Source organism: Cervus canadensis, chromosome 5 (genome assembly GCF_019320065.1).
Source record: "Cervus canadensis isolate Bull #8, Minnesota chromosome 5, ASM1932006v1, whole genome shotgun sequence".
NCBI classification, from domain to species: Eukaryota; Metazoa; Chordata; class Mammalia; order Artiodactyla; family Cervidae; genus Cervus; species Cervus canadensis.
The window spans coordinates 35,462,769-35,481,466 of NC_057390.1; the positions used below are offsets into that span (position 1 = coordinate 35,462,769).

At 41.4% G+C, this 18,698-nt stretch overlaps 1 protein-coding gene across 2 annotated transcripts in view; it reads left to right on the forward strand.

Annotated features, from left to right (window-relative positions):
* ACYP2 (acylphosphatase 2) overlaps window positions 1–18,698 on the forward strand; it is a 174,793-nt gene that overhangs the window by 147,135 nt on the left and 8,960 nt on the right. The window lies entirely within an intron of this gene.

The following is an 18,698-nucleotide window of genomic DNA, read 5'->3' on the forward strand; positions in this document are numbered from 1 at the left end:
TTCTTGTAGACAGCATATATATAGGTCTTGTTTTTGTATCCATTCAGCCAGTATGTATCTTTTGGTTGGAGTATTTAATCCATTTACATTTACTCATGTCAATGTATGACAAAACCCACTTCAATATTGTAAAGTAATTAGCCTCCAACTAATAAAAATAAATGAAAAAAAAATCCATTTACATTTAAAGTAATTATTGATATGTGTTCCTATTGCCATTTTCTTAATTGTTTGGGGTTGATTTTGTAGATCTTTTTTCTTCTCTTGTATTTCTTGACTATGTAAGTCCCTTTTAACATTTGTTGTAAAGCTGGTTTTGTGGTACTGAATTCTCTTAACTTTTGCTTGTCTGAGAAGCTTTTTATTTCTCTATAAATTTTGAATGAAATCCTTGCTGGGTGCTATAATCTTGGTTGTAGATTTTTCCTTTTCAATACTTTAAATATATCCTGCCATTGCCTTCTGGCCTGCAGAGTTTCTGCTGAAAGATCATTCCCTTGTATGTTACTTGTTGCTTCTCCCTTGCTGCTTTTAATATTCTTTCTTTGTGTTTACTCTTTGCTAGTTTGATTAATATGTGTCTTGGTGTGTTTCTCCTTGGGTTTATTCTGTATGGGACTTTGTGCCTCTTGGGCTTAATTGACTATTTCCTTTTCCATTTTGGAGAAATTTTCAACTATAATCTCTTCAAAAATTTTCTCATACTCTTTCTCTCTTCTTTTGGGACCCCTATTATTCAAATGTTGGTGTGTTTGATATTGTCCCAGAGGTCTCTGAGACTATCCTCAGTTCTTTTCATTCTTTTCACTTTATTCTGCTCTTCAGAAGTTGTTTCCACCATTTTATTTTCCAGCTCACTGATTTGTTCTTCTGCTTCAGATATTCTGCTACTGATTCCTTCTAGAGTACTTTTAATTTCAGTAATTGTGTTGTTTGTCTCTGTATGTTTATTCTTTAATTCTTCTAGGGCTTTGTTAATTGATTCTTGCATTTTCTCCTTTTTGTTTTCAAAGTTTTTGATCATCTTTACTATCATTATTCTGAATTCTTTTTCAGGTAGTTTGTCTATTTCCTCTTCATTTATTTGGACTTGTGTGTTTCTAGTTTGTTCATTTGTGTAGTATTTCTCTGCCCTTTCATTATTTTTTTTTTAACTTATTGTGTTTGAGGTCTCCTTTTCCCAGGCTTCAAGGTTGACTTCTTTCCTTCTTTTGTTTCTGCCCTCCTAAGGTTTGTTCAGTGGTTTGTGTAAGTTTCATATAGGGTGAGATTCATGCTGAGTTTTTGTTTGTATGTTTGTTTTTCCTCTGATGGGCAAGGCTGAGTGAGGTGGTAATCCTGTCTGCTGATGACTGGGTTTGTATTTTGGTTTTGTTTGTTGTTTAAATGAGGGTCCTGCACAGGGTGCTACTGGTGGTTGGGTGATGCAGGGTCTTGTATTCGAGTGGTTTCCTTTGTGTGAGTTTTCACTATTTGATACTCCCTAAAGTTAGTTCTCCGGTAGTCTAGGGTCTTAGGGTCAGTGCTCCCACTCCAAAGCCTCAGTGCTTGATCTCTGGTCAGGAACGAGGATTCCACAAGTGGTTTCTTATGGCATTAAGTGAGATTAAAACAAGTATCCAAAAACAAGAAACCAAAGATGAACCACAGACAAATCGCAGTTACAGAATCAGGCAAATAATAATTAAAATAATGGAATATATACATTATACACCCATGAGCAAAGTGAAAACAGTCCAACAAAATAAAGTACAGTAGATTGACCTGGCAAACAAAGTAAATCAAAAATTATATTTACCAGTTAAGAACAAAACTAACTAAAGCATAGTCTGGAAAACAAAACTAAAGCAAGGTGCCAATTGGGGAATAAAGCAACGAAAATAAAGCTAACAAAATGTTGAGAGGAAAAGAAAGAAGGAATAGATATACAAATTTAAATAGAAGTAGAGGAAGATTTGTATACATTAAAGATTAACTGCAAGGGGGAAAGAACAGTAGGAAAGGCAAACAAAGGAATAAATGTAGACAAAATATAATATGTTTAACAAAATTAAAAATTAAAATTATAAAAAAGAGAAAAGTAAAAAAAGAAATGGAAGAAGAAAGAAGAAAAGGAAAAAAAAAACAAACAGGAAAACGCCACAGAACTGCAAAAGCCCAGTGTAGAGGCAGAGGTTTATAACAACAATAAAAAGTATGACTGAATATACACATATACATATACACCCATATGCAAAATCAAAACAGTCCAACAAAAATAAAGTACAATAGATTGACCTGGCAAACAAAGGAAACCAAAAATTATATCTATCAGAACAAAACTAACTAAAACACAAACTTGAAAACAAAATTGGAGAACGGTGCAAATTGGGGAATAAAACAATGAAGACAAAACTAACAAATATGTTGAGAGGAAAGGAAAGAAAGAAAAGAAAGAATAGATATGCAAAGTTAAATAGAGGTAGATAAAGAATATTTATATACATTAAAGATTAACTGTAAGAGGAAAAGAACAGTAGGAAAAGCAAACAAAGGAATAAATGTAGAAAAAATAATAATAGATTTAAAAAATTAAAATGAAAAAAAAGAGAAATAAAAAGGAAAACTCCACAGAATTGCAAAGGCCCAAGGTAGAGGCAGAGGTTTATAACAGCAGTAAAAAATATGACTGAGGAAAAAAAAAGAAAGCTCAAAAGCTTAATTAGATTTCATAGTGCCAATAAAATCGACAACTACAACAGGGGGCGGGGGGAGGAAAAAAAAGAAAAAAAAATCCAAAAGAATCTACAGAGCAAATCAAGACATAAGAATAATAAATGTTTTTCTTTGAGTCACTGCTATCAGAGTTCTTTCCCTCGCTGGGAGTCACAGTCCACCTCACCTCCCTAGGATGCCCTCCAGCATTGCATTGATCTCTGGATCTGCTGTGGGGGCATCTCAGATTCTAATCTGGTCCTATTCCTGTGTGTTCTTCCCTCCAATGTCCACAGCTATCAAAGCTAGTGTGTTTTCTTTTGTGGGAGCTCCCAATGACCTTTTTATATATTCCATAGACACAGTCTGCCTATTTGATCATGTGGAAGGTTTTGGGTCTTCTTCCTTAGCCACACTGCCCCTGGGTTTCAATTGTGGTTTTATTTCCACCTCTGCATGTGGGTTTCTACTGGGGTTTGCTCCTGAGGCTGCCCTGGAGGACTTGGGTCTGCCCCTGTGAGGGCCAGGTGAGGAGGTGGTGCAGCTGCTTGGGTCGCAGGGGTTCTGGCAGCACCAGGTACTCAGGGGAGTCGGCGGCTGGGGCAGCAGGAAATACAGTGCTCTAGAAGGGTATGGCAACCAGTATTGGCCAATACGCTCCAGTATTCTTGCCTGGAGATCCCCCTCCCTGACAGAGAAGCCTGGAAGGCCACAGTCTACAGGGTCGAAGAATCTGACACTACTGAAGCAACCCTGCATGCATAGGTGCAAGACTTTTTTGCCTGTGGCAGCTCTGCCCCAGTGAGAGCTGAGCGTGACGGTGGTGCAGCTGCTTGGCTTGCGGGGATCCTGGTGGTGCCAAGTGTGCAGGGACAGGGACTGCCTCCACCACAGGAGTTAGGGCTCTATCAGAGTCTTTTTTCGAGCCTCTTGTAGCTGGCGATCAGCAGGCCTCTTTGGCCAGTCTTTCTCCATAGCTCCACCCGTTCAGGCACTTAGAGGGCTCCTTTGCCTGGGGGTCCTTCTCTGTTGTTCAGGGTGTCAGGGGCCCCCTGGCTGGGGTCCTACTCTGTAGTTCAGCACGTCAGGCACTTAAAGGGGCGCCCTGGGTGGGGTCCTGCTCTATAGTTCAGTGCGTCAGGCGTTTGATGGGCCAGCCTCTCTTGTTCAGCTGCAGACGCTGGCGTGTGGGGACAGGCAGGCTATGATGATGGCTCCACCCCCTACACCTGACTCAGCAGTATCACCTTGCTTCCATGGCTACCTGGCTTTCCTCCACAGGCATTTCCCACCACAACCTCCTCCCTCACCTCCCCTCGATCCATTTCTCCACAGTCAACAGCAGCCCTCGCCCTGGGATTTATCCACACTTCCCAAACTCCAACTCCCAGCCACTGTGCCTTCCAGGGGACCCTCATCCCTGTCCGGGGTATATAGGGCTGCAGCAAGGACTCTCTGATTCTCATTCCATTTAGGCTGCCACAGATCAGCTCTTTCACTCTCAGCCTCAAATGTTTCTCCTCTGACTCAGATAATTGCCCCAATGTGGGGATCAGACCCCTGCTTCAGTTCCCCCACCCACTGAGGGCAGGTCCAGTCCTACTAACACTCCTGTTTTTCCCCCTGGTTCCTTCATCCTACCGAGTTTTGCGTGGTTCTGTATATTCCTCTGGTCAGGTACTCCTGTCCGCTCTCAGCTGGTGTTCTGCATATACTCCTGTGTCTGAAGGTGTATTCCTGATGTATCCGTGGAGAGAGATGTATTCCACGTCCACCTACTCCTCCACCATCTTGTTCTCCCAAGACTTTTTTTTTTAATAGAAGGTTTCAAACCTACCCAAAAGTAGAATAATGAAGCCCCAAGTACCCACCTAATATGTAGGTTTTTAATAAACAATGCCAAGTTTTTCTCTATGAAAGTTTACTGATATATGCTCCCATCTAGATGAGATTTATATTCATTTTTGTACAGTTGTATTTTATAGCTGCTGCATCCAGTGTTATATGTCTCAATATATCTTTTAAAATAAGAGTAACTTGGTGGTTGGAGAAGGAAATGGCAACCCACCCCAGTATTCTTGCCTAGAGAATTCTGTGGATGGAGGAGCCTGGTGGGCTGCTGTCCATAGGGTCGCACAGAGTCAGACACAACTGAAGTGACTTAGCATGCATGCATATATTGGAGAAGGAAATGGCAACCCACTCCAGTATTCTTGCCTGGAGAATCCTAGGGACAGAGGAGCCTGGTGGGCTGCTGTCTGTGGGGTCGCACAGAGTTGGACATGACTGATGCGACTTAGCAGCAGTAGCAACTTGGTGGTAGGGATGGAAAGTGATGGGAAAAATAAGGCATAGTAACTTTTGTTGCATAGGACAGTAGTTTTAATCTAGCACAGGAATGCCGGTCAACTCAGTGTAGCTTCCTGGTTCAGTATGCTTGGAGGGGTACTGAGAGCACATCCAGGATCTGTATGGAAAAGTACTAGGACTGACGAACAATGTCAACTACAGGGAAAGTGGGGAGAATTGTTGGCATTTGTGTTACGTGGTTTTTTTATTCTGCTTTTGCTTATAAGCACAGCAGCATGCTTTTGTAGGATTCTTTTGTTTAGTAGCCATAAAAACCATTTGGTTTATTAAAAGGTGATGAGGCATTTCTGTTTACCTACAGATTCCCCAATGTGTGCCCAATTCTTTGTGACCCCAGCAGCCTCCTAGGCTTCTCCATTCATGGGGATTCCCTAACGCTTGCTATTAAATTGACAAATTTCCTTTAAAATATGATGCTCTTTTGAAAACAACTCCATGATGTTGGGATATATGTAAAAAGGATGTGCTGCACCATCATTAGGGAAGCAAGTGCAGGGGCTGTGTTAGAAGTAGGAAAGGATGGCACATGTCCAGGCATGCAGCATTACCTAGCTCCAAGCAGGAGCATGAATATGTTAAAGTCTTTGGTGTGGTTTGTGGTCATGGAACAGAGACGAAGCTAACTGACCCACACTGACTCGAACTCCAAACCTTAAATTCTAAATTCCATGTTCATCTTTACTGAGCTAACCAGTCAACAACTAACCAACAACAAAAATAAATGAAAAAAAAAACAAAGTATGTCAGGTATTTGAGAACTGCCTTTTCATGAACCAATGGATTTAAGTCTGGAAGGCATCCTGGAGATTATTTAGACCAGGCATTGGCAAACTACATCCCATGGGCCAAATACAGCCCACTGCCTGTTTTTTTAATTAAGAGTTGTACTGTAATTACAGCCAGGTCCATCTGTTTACATATTGTCTGTGCCTGCTTTTGCACTACAAGATGAGAGCTGAATAGTTATGACAGACTATACTGACCACATATTCTGAAGTATTTATTATCTGGCCCTTTATAGAAAAAGTTTGCCAACCTCTGATTTAAACCAACCTTTTCATTTTAGAGATGTGGAGATTGGGAATGGAATAGGTTGAGTAACTTGAGAGAACAGCTGGCAGAATTCCCCAAATTCCCAATGTCATGATCCAGAGCTATCATGATTTTGGTAAGAGAGAGCCGTTTTACATCTGGAAGCCGTGTTTTACCTTCTTAGACAGGGTATCACTCCCTCCACCACTGCCTTTCAGGTTTATGATAATTAAGACAATGAAAACTCTCCTCAAACAACACCTTACACATTCCTTCATCATTGCACTTATCATCCTAAATTGTAATCGCTTGCTTTTCTCACTAAACTATGAGTCCACTGGGGGCAGGGATCATGCTGTATTTGTCTCTGTAGCCAGATTACACAACAGATAACTAATAACCATGTGCTCAAGTGGTTTTCATTTTTTCACTTCATCTTCTTCCGTGGCTGTTTTAAGATAAACTTCAACTATTGTGAAGATAAAATGCAAACATTATGATCTATAATTTTCTCTTCCTGACAAAGGACCCACCTCCCCCCCCGCCCCACCGCTGAGACCAATCAATTGGAGGTGTTCAGAGCCAAATACTATTGCTAGAAGGCAAAAATCTTAAATATTTTTCAAATAAAGGCCCTAAACCTCAGAGCTAACCTTGACCTATATTCCTGACAAATGGAAAAGGGCCTGATGTAAACCAAGAGCAATAAGGATGGAAGAGATGAAAGACTGTTAGACTCAATGGGACACTATGGTTGACTGTGCATGGATGTTGAGTATCTAGAACTCTTGATTCTGTCGACTTTCAGAATGAGGAGGAGGAGCACACTGGATGAGAGAGGTATGGGTGGGAAGGGGATCCAGGGCGTAAGTGGGGGTGGGTACAGTGCAGTCAAGTGTGGAGACTAAACAGACCATGGATTATATGAATCTGGAGCTTTTGTGCTAAATCTAGGATGAACTCATTCAAAGAGTAGATGGAGATTAGGAGGAGAGGATTAAGAGCAGAAACCCAGAGATCACCAAGTAAGGGCTGAACAAAGTAAGAGAGACGCCCACTGAGAAAGATCCCCTGGAGAGGTAGAAGGAAGACAAAAGGTAATGTTCCAGAAGCCAAGATGGAGAGGATAAATGCCAACTGAAAATATTTTGAGGGAAAAAAAATATGATGCTTTGGATCTGGAGGTCTCTGATAATCCTTTGAGCCCATTTTTGCATGAAATGTTCCCTTGGTATCTCTAATTTTCTTGAAGAGATCTTTAGTAGTTCCCATTCTGTTGTTTTACTGGACATGGAACCACAGACTGGTTCCAAATAGGAAAAGGAGTACATCAAGGCTGTATATTGTCACCCTGCTTATTTAACTTATATGCAGAGTACATCATGAGAAACGCTGGGCTGGAAGAAGCACAAGCTGGAATCAAGATTGCCAGGAGAAATATCAATAACCTCAGATATGCAGATGACACCACTCTTATGGCAGAAAGTGAAGAGGAACTAAAAAGCCTCTTGATGAAAGTGAAAGAGGAGAGTGAAAAAGTTGGCTTAAAGCTTAACATTCAGAAAACTAAGATCATGGCATCTGGTCCCATCACCTCATGGGAAATAGATGGGGAAACAGTGGAAACAGTATCAGACTTTATTTGGGGGGCTCCAGGATCACTGCAGGTGGTGACTGCAGCCATGAAATTAAAAGACGCTTACTCCTTGGAAGGAAAGTTATGACCAACCTAGATAGCATATTAAAAAGCAGAGACATTACTTTGCCAACAAAGGTCCGTCTGGTCAAGGCTATGGTTTTTCCAGTGGTCATGTATGGATGTGAGAGTTGGACTGTGAAGAAGGCTGAGCCCCGAAGAATTGATGCTTTTGATGGTGTTGGAGAAGACTCTTGAGAGTCCCTTGGACTGCAGGGAGATCCAACCAGTCCATCCTGAAGGAGGTCAGTCCTGGGTGTTCTTTGGAAGGACTGATGCTGAAGCTGAAACTCCAATACTTTGGCCACCTCATGTGAAGAGCTGACTTGTTGGAAAAGACCCTGATGCTGGGAGGGATTGGGGGCAGGAGGAGAAGGGGACGACAGAGGATGAGATGGCTGGATGGCATCACTGACTTGATGGGCATGCGTTTGAGTAAACTCCGGGAGTTTGTGATGGACAGGGAGGCCTGGCGTGCTGCAATTCATGGGGTTGCAAAGAGTTGGACACGACTGAGTGACTGAACTGAACTGAACTGATAACCCTTTGTCTCTCCAACCAATCCATTCACGCACAGGTGCCTGGAAATATTTTGGAAGTAAAGGAAAACTTTTCTTATGTCAGTCACTACAAGTATAAAGCTGGTAGGAAAGATGATTTGCTTTTACACAAATTTGTTCCACAACTACCTTTTCTAGAGTCTGTTTATCAATTGAGGATTTATACCAATTAGCTCAGGCTTTTAATGAGTTCCAATAAAAACCTGCTTGTGCTATTCAGATTATACTCCTCTTGAAATGTATGATTCATTATCATCTGATACTTTATGCTGGTTTGAGTACTCTAGGCCTAAAATAAAATAAAAGTTTCTCAGTGCATAAAATCATGTCCAAATGGGAGCTGTCTTGAGCTAGAATATCCAAAATATTTTAAATGTTAAAAAACAACGCTTACTTGGTGTGTGTGTATTAGTCGCTCAGTCGTGTCCAACTCTGCAACCCCATGGACTCAAGCCTGCCAGGCTCCTCGGTTCATGGAATTCTCCAGGCAAGATTACTGGAGTGGGTTGCCATTCCCTTCTCCACTTAGGGTATGGTAAGAGTCAGTAAGTATTTGTTGAATGAATGTGTAAATAAATAGATGGTGTATTTTCCTATAATTCTTCACCTACATACTGTGGTAATTTTAAAACAAGTCCACAAATTCTTTGACATTCCTCTCACTAAAAGTGGGATCTGATTCCCCTCTACCCTGAAGAGAGACCGGCTTTAGTGACTGGATTCTAACAGAATGCAGTGGAGCTTACCCTGAGAGTCTTCCAAGACTGGGTTAGAATAAACAATTCTCTTGCACCTGGCTGGCTCATTCTCTTGGACGCTGTGCCTTTGGTCTCCTGAAGCTGACAGATGTGTAAGAAGTGTAGCTACCCTGAACAGCACGCTGGGAAGGGCACACAGGCATGGAGGGAGATGCCTGCAGAGCCTCAGCTGTGCCAAGCCCCAGGTGACTGAGTTCTCCCAGGATGCCACGCCACACCTCTGAGTGACTAAGCCGTCCAGTTATTCCAGTTCTCAGGCTTCGAGCCGCCCTCTACAACATGGATGGCAGAAATGAGTTCTCCCTGCTAAATTCCATCCACACTGTAGACTTGTAAGCAGGATATTCTTTTAAGCCTCTAGGCTTGAGGGTAGCAACTATACTAATAAGTGCCGTGTATCCAACTCTTTGCAACCCTATTAACTATAGCCCACCAGGCTCCTTCTGTCTTTGGGATTATTCAGGCAAGAATACTGGAGTGAGTTGCCATTTCCTCCTCCAGGGGATCTTCCTGCACCTAGGGATCAAATCTGTGTCTCTTGTGTCTCCTGCACTGCAGCAGAGTCTTTACTGCTGACCCATCAAGGAAGCCACTATAGTAATGGGAACATTCCCTAATTAGAACATTGGCTCTACGTTGCCATGAGATTATTGCTTGATCACCATGGAGAACATTATGAGCCTCGGCACATTCCTTTTCTGGCTAATTCTCTCTGTGGCAAGGACCTACTACTTCAGCAGCCACTGGCTAGAAAGGCCTTCACTTCCTTTACCCTTCCTAAATCTAGGAAATCTTTTGCCTTCCAAAATTGGAACAAATCATCTCTTTCTCAAAGCAAACTGCCTTAAGGTGGGGTTTGTAAACACAGTACAGTAAGTGGTAGGTTTTTCTTGTCTCTGCCCTAGAAACAAGGACTTACTAGAATATGCTTCAGTATAGTCCGAGTGAAGAGAGAGTGTCCTCAGGAACAAAGCACGGTAAAGAAAACCACAGTCTCATTAACCTGTGTGAGGCAATGAGGTATTAAGTGAAAAGCAGTGGGTGGTACAGAGTTCTTTAAAAGGTGATCAATATTGCCATTTCAGTGTTTTCTAGGGAAGAAGGTTTTATCATATGTTTCCTAGGCCAAAATACACCTAAACTGGAGAAAGAACAATCTATTGTAATTCTATCTCCTTAGTGTGCTTCCCCAAATGGAAAATTCTTGTATAGATGACATATTTGACAAATAGAGCACCCAATATAAATGAATACATGGTATTGCATTTTTATAAATTGATCTATGAATTTGGTTATTATGCATTTGTTCCCCTGAACTCCACCATTTCAGAGAAAGCTTTTAAGATCAATTTCCTAGACCACTGAAGACCACTGGCGTCTCCACCAATGTAATGATGCCTAATAGGCGTCTACAGGAAGCTAGCTACTGTCTTTGATGTAAGTTTAGCTGTAGCAGGATACAGTGTGTGAAGAGAAGAGGCTCCCAAACGTGAGTCCTCACCTGGCTGACTGCCAGAATAAATACTGCTTTCTAGACCCAGTGTCAAGGAGTCTGCTTTCTTTCACAGCGGGACCCACCTTCTGACTTTAGCTTCATGGTTATAACTTCTGAGACCTCAGAAACTTTTAATGCTAATTCAAATGCAAACATCCCACTCTGAGTTTGGATTTATAGGCCTAGTTTGAATAGCCTCATCTAAAAATCACTTGGAAAACTAAATATGACAGCTGCTTACTATGTACGTCGCTTTCAGTTCAAAAGAAAGTGGAGTGTTAAGTCGCTCAGTTGTGTCTGACTCTTTGCGACCCCATGAACTATAGCCCACCAGGATTCTCTGTCCATGGGATTCTCCAGGCAAGCATACTAGAGTGGGTTGCCATTTTCTACTCAAGGGCATCTTCCTGACCCAGGGACCGAACCTGGGTCTCTCACATTGCAGGCAGATTTTTTACCATCTGAGCCACCAGGGAAGCCCCTCAGTTCAAAAGAGTAATTAATTAAACTGCATTCTGATTCTAATACCAGACATTCTCTAATTTCCATCAGCACCACTTTCCCTGGAGGTGGAGGACCGCAGCTCCGGACCCCCCTCCGCCCTCCCTGCCCCCCGCAGTCCTGATTTCAAGGCCTGGGTCAGGAGGGCAGCTGCAGAGAAGGCTGCCTTGTAGATACATGTTTTTATGACCTCAGAATGATGTGTGTCTCACTGTAATGGAAAACGTATCTAGTAAAGTCAGTTGTAAAGTAAAACTCTGTAGATAAATCTCCACACCCCCTTCCAATGATTTCCTTCATAAAAATAAAGGGAACAGCATCAAGGAGAAAAAGAAAAAAAACACAACCCTCACAGCTTTGTGTGTTTATATTAATACTTCACTTTGTTCCCAACACAACTCGAAGTGATTTGTAAGGCTATGTAAAACTGTAATAAGAGAGTAACATTTACAAGTGAGAAAGGATAAAAAACAAGGGTGGGGACATAAAACAGAGCCAGCAACAAAGCTTTTAAAAATGTCTGAAATAATGGGCTCTGCACTGGGTGGGTCACAGTTTGGCTCTAAACTATCAGCCTATCAGCCAATGGCATCTCCCCAACAACTCAATTTGCTTATGAGCATTTTGGGGGAGTAGAGAGGTCAGGGTTGGCGGGGGGGCGGTGGATACAGGCGAGTCTGGCCAACTCCCTTCTAATTTGGCTCCATGTAGTAGATTTGAACACATCCGGAATAGAAAACATCCTAGACTGTGTGTCCTTAAAGCACTCCTCCCCGACTATTGTTCTGAGGCAAGATGCTTGTAAATATCGGAAGGCACTGACTTCAGAGAAGAGGCAGGCTTGGCTTGCCAAGAACAGAACCTTAACGTTGTGTAAAGCTGTTGTGTGTCTCTTCTTCTCCATAATCTGACAGTTCTAGAGACTGATCTGTTCTTGCCATCTTCATTTCTTCACTTCCCCCTCACTCCTAAATCCACTCTCATCAGGATTCTACACCACCACGTAACTGAAGCTGATCTTGGAGAGGTCTCCAAGGTATCCTTCAGTTCATCTTTCACTTGGGTCTCAGGAGCATTTGGAAGTTGACATCTCTCTCCTTAAAAACATTCTGTATACTTAGCTTTCCTAATGTTGCAGGAGGTGGAAACCTTTCAGGGTCCAAGAGTGGGCTCTTGTCTAACACTTGGAAATGAACTGTCCAAGGAGATATATGTGCTGACAAAGCAAAAGACTATTGGAAAGGGGCATCTGGGCAGAGAGCAACATGGTAAGGGAAGCCAGGAGTCCTGCTCAGTCACCTAGCTTAGGATTTATGGTAATGGAGATTGCAGGTTGTCTCTGGCCAGTCATCTTGCTTGGCCCAATACTGGTCTGACTCAGGGTCCTTCCTGGTGGCATCCATATATCTCAGCCAAGATGGGTTCTAGTGTGAAGGATTCTGGGAATTTGGTAGGATATATTATGGGCTGGCATCCTCCTCCACCACCATGTTCCTTATTGGGACCTCCTACCAGGGGATAATTCATGCAAGTGGTTACCATCGTGCCTGGCCAAGGCAGGAGGTTTCAGTCAACAGTTCCCTAACACTAACACCACACTTCATGGTTACCTCCCTCTTCTTTGGTAACTCTTTCTACCTGTCCTCTATCTGCTTCTGCATTCCACTTGGCCTGTAAATGTTTGTTTTCCTTGGGATTCTGTTCCAGTGTTGAGAAGAACTCCAGATCAGAGGGAGTTTACAAAACTGTTGCTATCATACAGGACAAGGAAAAAATATACATATATTTCTAATCCTTTGTATCCCATAGTGTAGAGTTTCATGAAGTTCTTGTTAACTGAATAGCATTAGTGTCTGCATGCTCACTCAGTTGTGTCCAGCTCTTTGCGGTCCTATAGACTGTAGCCCACCAGACTCCTCTGTCCATGAGATTTCCCAGGAAAGAATACTGGAGTGGGTTGTATGTGTGTGTCTAAACTCTCCTTTGAATCAGAATCTTCCAGGTTCCCTCATTAATTAATCTTTGACACGTCATATTGTACTTGCATGAGAATCACAGTTTTAACAGCTTATACTTTAGCAGCCAATTCTATGGAGTTGCTCCAACAGGCCCATTCAAATCTGTTCTTCTAGCCCTTCAGTGGTTTTGTAAGGAGTTAATTCCCTATATTAAACTCCATGTAAACTAGCTAGGGTGGTTTTCATTACCTGCTGTTTCATTACCTGACTGATACAATAGCTAAAAATTAAGTGCTTCTGTTGTCATTTGTTCTTTAGTTGCTGTCATATCCGACTCTTTTGTGACCCCATGGGCTATAGCCCCACCAGGGTTCGCTGTCTATGGGATTTTCCAAGTAAGAATACTGGAATGGGTTGCCATTTCCTCCTCCAGGCGATCTTCCCAACCTAGGGATCAAACCCATGTCTCCCGCACTGCAGGTAGATTTTTTACCAGTGACTCACCAGGGTAGAGTATTCTCTAGATAGTCTTTCAAACGATTTACACAGATTCTCTTGTTTAACCTTCATAACAATTTTCTGAGGTAGGCTACACACTCTCCTTTTCACAGATGAAGCACTGAGAGTCTAAGAAACCTACCCAGGATGACCAGTTGGAAATGGTAGCTGGATTCACATCCAAGCAGAATGATCCTAAAGTCCACTTCATCACCACTGTGCTCCAGCAATGATTTTCTTGCCACTGCATGAAACAGATGAGCACACCTGTCACTTTGTGGACCTGGAAACTGTGGTGTGGCAGAAAAACCAGGTTTCAGTCATGCCTTCACTTTTGCCGTCTCTGCATCTAGGCCCTTGATTCAGCTGGCTGGTTCTCAGTGTCCTGGGCATAGCTCATGTTGGGTAGTTCTTGCAGACTCTCCCCAAAATGAGGAGGTTGAGTGACATGCCATTTCCCACTGCAGCTGAGAAGCAGCTCCACCAAGAACAAGAGTTTTTACTAGTGGAGCTGCACTGAAGTGCGTGCCTTGGAAGCTCACAGTTTGCCAAGCAGGCTGTCTATCATCTTTAGCAAAGGCAGAGAAGGATAAAATAACTGCTTTTAAGGGCCTGCTGGGTGTCAGACATTGCCTTAGGCAATTTATTTACATTCTCTTTAATCCTTTCACGAACAGTGAAGCATTATCCTATTTTAAAGATGAAGAATCTGGTTTCAGCTTAATTATGGATATCCTAGGATTCCCCTAATAATCACTGAACTCTAACAGAAATTCACTAATACCTAACAGAAACTCTAGACATTATATCAAAATGCCTTCAAAATACTTGTATTGATAACATATTATTTGTCCACATGTAACTGGATAATGAAACTTGCTAAATAAGGAGAATAGCAAAAATATTTTGTGCTGCCCTTCCATTATTAATGTTAGTTTGAAAGCTTGAAATGAGCAGACAACTCAATATTTTCCAGCATACATCACGTTAGCTTTTAATTCATTAGCTGTCTTTTCCTACTGTCTGCTTTCTTGCTATGGTCTACATTTTATACTGGTGCTACAGAGATATGCGAAAGGATTATGCTGCCCCACTTTAGTCCTAGGAAATAGAACTGCTATGAATTATTAATAGTATTGGCTTTCTAATGCTTTATTGATCATTTCACCTCTTCGTTTCAGAGCAGGATATTAGTTAGATGGGATTTTTTCCCCCACCACCCCAGAAGCTTACTATGTTTTGCAGGAAACACTAACTGACTTGAGTTGCAGAACAGATGGTCCTATGTTGATTTCCACCTCTAGCTGTGATGGAGTCTCCCTCCTGCCATGCTTCTGTATCCTTGCTCAGTGATAGGTTAATAGGGAAGTTTTCAAACGGTGCTCTTCAGAGCCCTTAGGATTTCCCAGCGGTGCCTGAGGTGCAGTTGGTGGAAAAAGGGCCTGGGGTGAGGGGTGGGGTTCTGCACCCCCCACCCCCACCTCAACTGTTCCTTTGTTCAGAGAAGCACTTCACTCCTGCTATAAGCATTAAGCTTTGGGGCAAGATTATATTGGGAGGATTCTTTTTTTTTTTTTTAAAGCATAAAATTTTAAAATTAATACAGCACATAAATAGTAGGTGTCTGTACATACTTGGGATATAAAGAAAAGTGTCTAAGGATAATCACAGTATGTATGAGCATATACAACCAACTATGCGCTGACTCTGACTAATGTGGTGGCATGTCATGTGACTGGGTTTGCAGGATGGACTTGGCCCTCCTGTGGGGTTCAAATAGTAACTGACTTCACTCAGAGTTCAGTGAACTCACTGAACTCTGAGTGAAGTTCAGTGACTATGTTTATTTATATTGTGAGTAAACTCACAGTCACAAGAAATACACTAAAATTTAGGGACTGGCAAAAATACATGGACAGATTGCACGAATAAACTTTGTTCACAGGCTTATATTCAGGTTATTAGATCAGATCCATAGGCCTCTAACTTCCTTTAAGAGACTGAATATTGTCATTACTTGAGTTATTTCATAGGGGACGGCCGCAGACAAAATATTTACTCACTTTCTGTAATAAAAGCAACTATGTCTTTACCTTTCAAAGAGTTTTTAAAAAAATGCACGAGGGTTTTGTTTTGTTTGAGGTAAAAATCAAAGCGTTAACAGGTCATGCTCAGGGTTCCTTTCTGTGTGTGGCGTGCACAGACCCTAGGAATGCCCCTTCCTCTCATGCATGGAAGGTGCAGACCTGGGGAGGGCAGAAAGGTGACAGAGGCTCAATTCATTCAGTAAATACATATTGAGGGCCCACTATCATTGGGAATCCTGCTAGAGGGTGGGGACCCTCTCTTCCTAGAACTTGCATTCTAATGTGGAGGAGGCAGGTAGTGAATACATAAACAATCATATAAACATCGCAATTATAGAATGTGCTAATTCCCATGATGCTCACAACAGCATGGGGGTGGGGCCCTTTTTAGATACCATCAAAGAAAGGTCTCTGGGAGGGCAGACACCTAAGTGCATTTTAGAAGGCCACAGCTGGCCTCTTTGCTGGCTGCCAAGGCCATAAATATGTGGCACTTACTGTACTTGATGGCTGAGTGTGTGCCATCTGCACCCATGAATTAGAGACAAGGCTGTGGAAACCTGGAGGGGACTGAGAGTTGGCGACTCTCTGAACAGGAACAGAAAAACACAGCATACTTAATTTATTAAACGAATAGATTTTTCCTTGGTCATTTAATATTTATCAGCATTGTGTTTTATTAATTTCTTTTTAATGCAAAGGTGGCCTGCAGAACACTTAAATGTAATATGGACAAGATCATTGTCCTTTGCTATTTCATAAAAAATTGTTTTCACAACTGTGTATGGTTCTCATCAACCACGTAAGAAAGTGTATCCATAATAAAATTCCTTCTATTATTTCCTCATAATTGTTAAAGACACCATGATTTGGGGAAGAGAATTAAACTTCACAAAAATAAGTTTCATTTTCAAAATCTCTACATAAGGCACTTACTGGTATTACAGTGAAGAGAGAACATGGTTTTCAAGTAACATGACTTTTGTCAATAGAATTTTCCAGTTTACATCCTTTCTTTTGTTTTTTAAAGCCTGCCAGTGGATCATGTTGCTTAAACAAAAATACCTGAAAGATATATGCACACAAAACCAACTCAGATTTACAGCAGAAATAATAGACTTCAATCTCTTTCAAGCAAGTATAACTCACCCATCCATCTAACCACCCATTCAGTATTTATGGAGTCTACAAAACTAATAGGTAAAATATGCTGTAGTTAGAGCATGTATTAGTGTATTATGATCTTGCTGGCCTCTTGGCTGGGTGCATTGTTCGTGATTCAGTTTTTCTCTGTAGCAATTCTCTGAAGGGCATGTAAGTAGCCAAAATATGGCTAAAAAAAAAAAGTGAAAGTGTGAGTTGCTCAGTTGTGTCCAACTCTTTACGACCCCATGGGCTATAGCCCACCAGGCCCCTCTGTCCGTGGAATTCTCCAGGCAGGAATACTGGAGTGGGCTGCCATTCCCTTCTCCAGGGGATCTTCCTGACCCAGGGATCAAATCTGTGCCTCCTGCATTGCAGGTGGATTCTTTACCATCTGAGCCACTGAAATGTGGCTAGAGAGACTAAAATAAAGAGCAATTTTAAATTATCCTGTCAATGTGTTAAAAATTGACAGAATGAATTTAAAAATACATGGGGTGGTTAATCTAGGCATTCCAAAAAAAAGGAAAAAACTATTATATCACCAAGGAAGTTCGGTAAGGTATCTGATTACAACATGAGAGATCACTAGTTTCTCTATGTGTCAGTTTAAAAATATGATAATTAAAAAGCATCTTGTTCAAAACAGCAAAAAAAAGTACATATCTAAGTATAAACTTACCAAGAAATAAACAGGACATGAATTGAAGCAAACAAAATTTTAATGAGGAACATAAACACTTGAACAAAAGTAGACAAAACAGTTATTTTTTTATACAGGACTCTTGAAGTTTAATAATTTTTCAAAGTAATGCAAGAGCATCAGTCAAGAGAACGTATTTTTAAAAAGGCATAATTTGGTTTAATTTACTATAATTGATTTCCAAGTGTTTTTAAAAGCAGTCTACAAAGATTTCTTTTTTTGCTTTATGAGAAATAAGAGCTTCCCTGACAGTTTAGTTGGCAAAGAATTTGCCTGCAATGCAGGAGGAGACTCAGGTTCGATTCCTGGATTGGGAAGATCCCCTGGAGAAGGGAAAGCCTACCCACTCCAGTATTCTGGCTTAGAGAATTCCATGGGTCCACGGGGTTGCAAAGAGTCATTATAGATAACACTGTATCATGAAGATTTGGGGGGATTCCCTGGTGGCTCAGAGAGTAAAGAGTCTGCCTGCAATGTGGGAGACCTGAGTTGAGAAACACTGATCAGCAGATTGCATCTTTGAAAAGGGAGGTCAAATCACCCAGTTCTTTCTGAGAAATAAATAAAAGTTACTCAATTATTGACTTCTCTTGCTTTATTCATTTTCAGTACTTCACCTTTATTTGTAAATATTCATGAAAAATAAAGTTAATATTGAATAATTTTAATACATATAACTTTTAAAAATTATTTTTCTTTTTTTTTCCATTTATTAGTTAGAGGCTAATTATTTTACGGTATTGTAGTGGTTTTTGTCATACATTGACGTGAATCAGCCATGGATTTACATGTATTCCCCATCCCGATCCCCCCTCCCCCCTCCCTCTCCACCCAGTTCCTCTGGGTCTTCCCAGTGCACCAGGCCCGAGCACTTGTCTCAGGCATCCAGCCTGGGCTGGTAATTTGTTTCACCCTAGATAATATACATGTTTCAATGCTGTTCTCTCTAAACATCCCACCCTTGCCTTCTCCCACAGAGTCCAAAAGTCTGTTCTGTACATCTGTGTCTCTTTTTCTCTTTTGCATATAGGGTTATCGTTACCATCTTTCTAAATTCCATATATATGCGTTAGTATACTGTATTGGTCTTTATCTTTCTGGCTTACTTCACTCTGTATAATGGGCTCCAGTTTCATCCATCTCATTAGAACTGATTCAAATGAATTCTTTTTAATGGCTGAGTAATATTCCATGGTGTATATG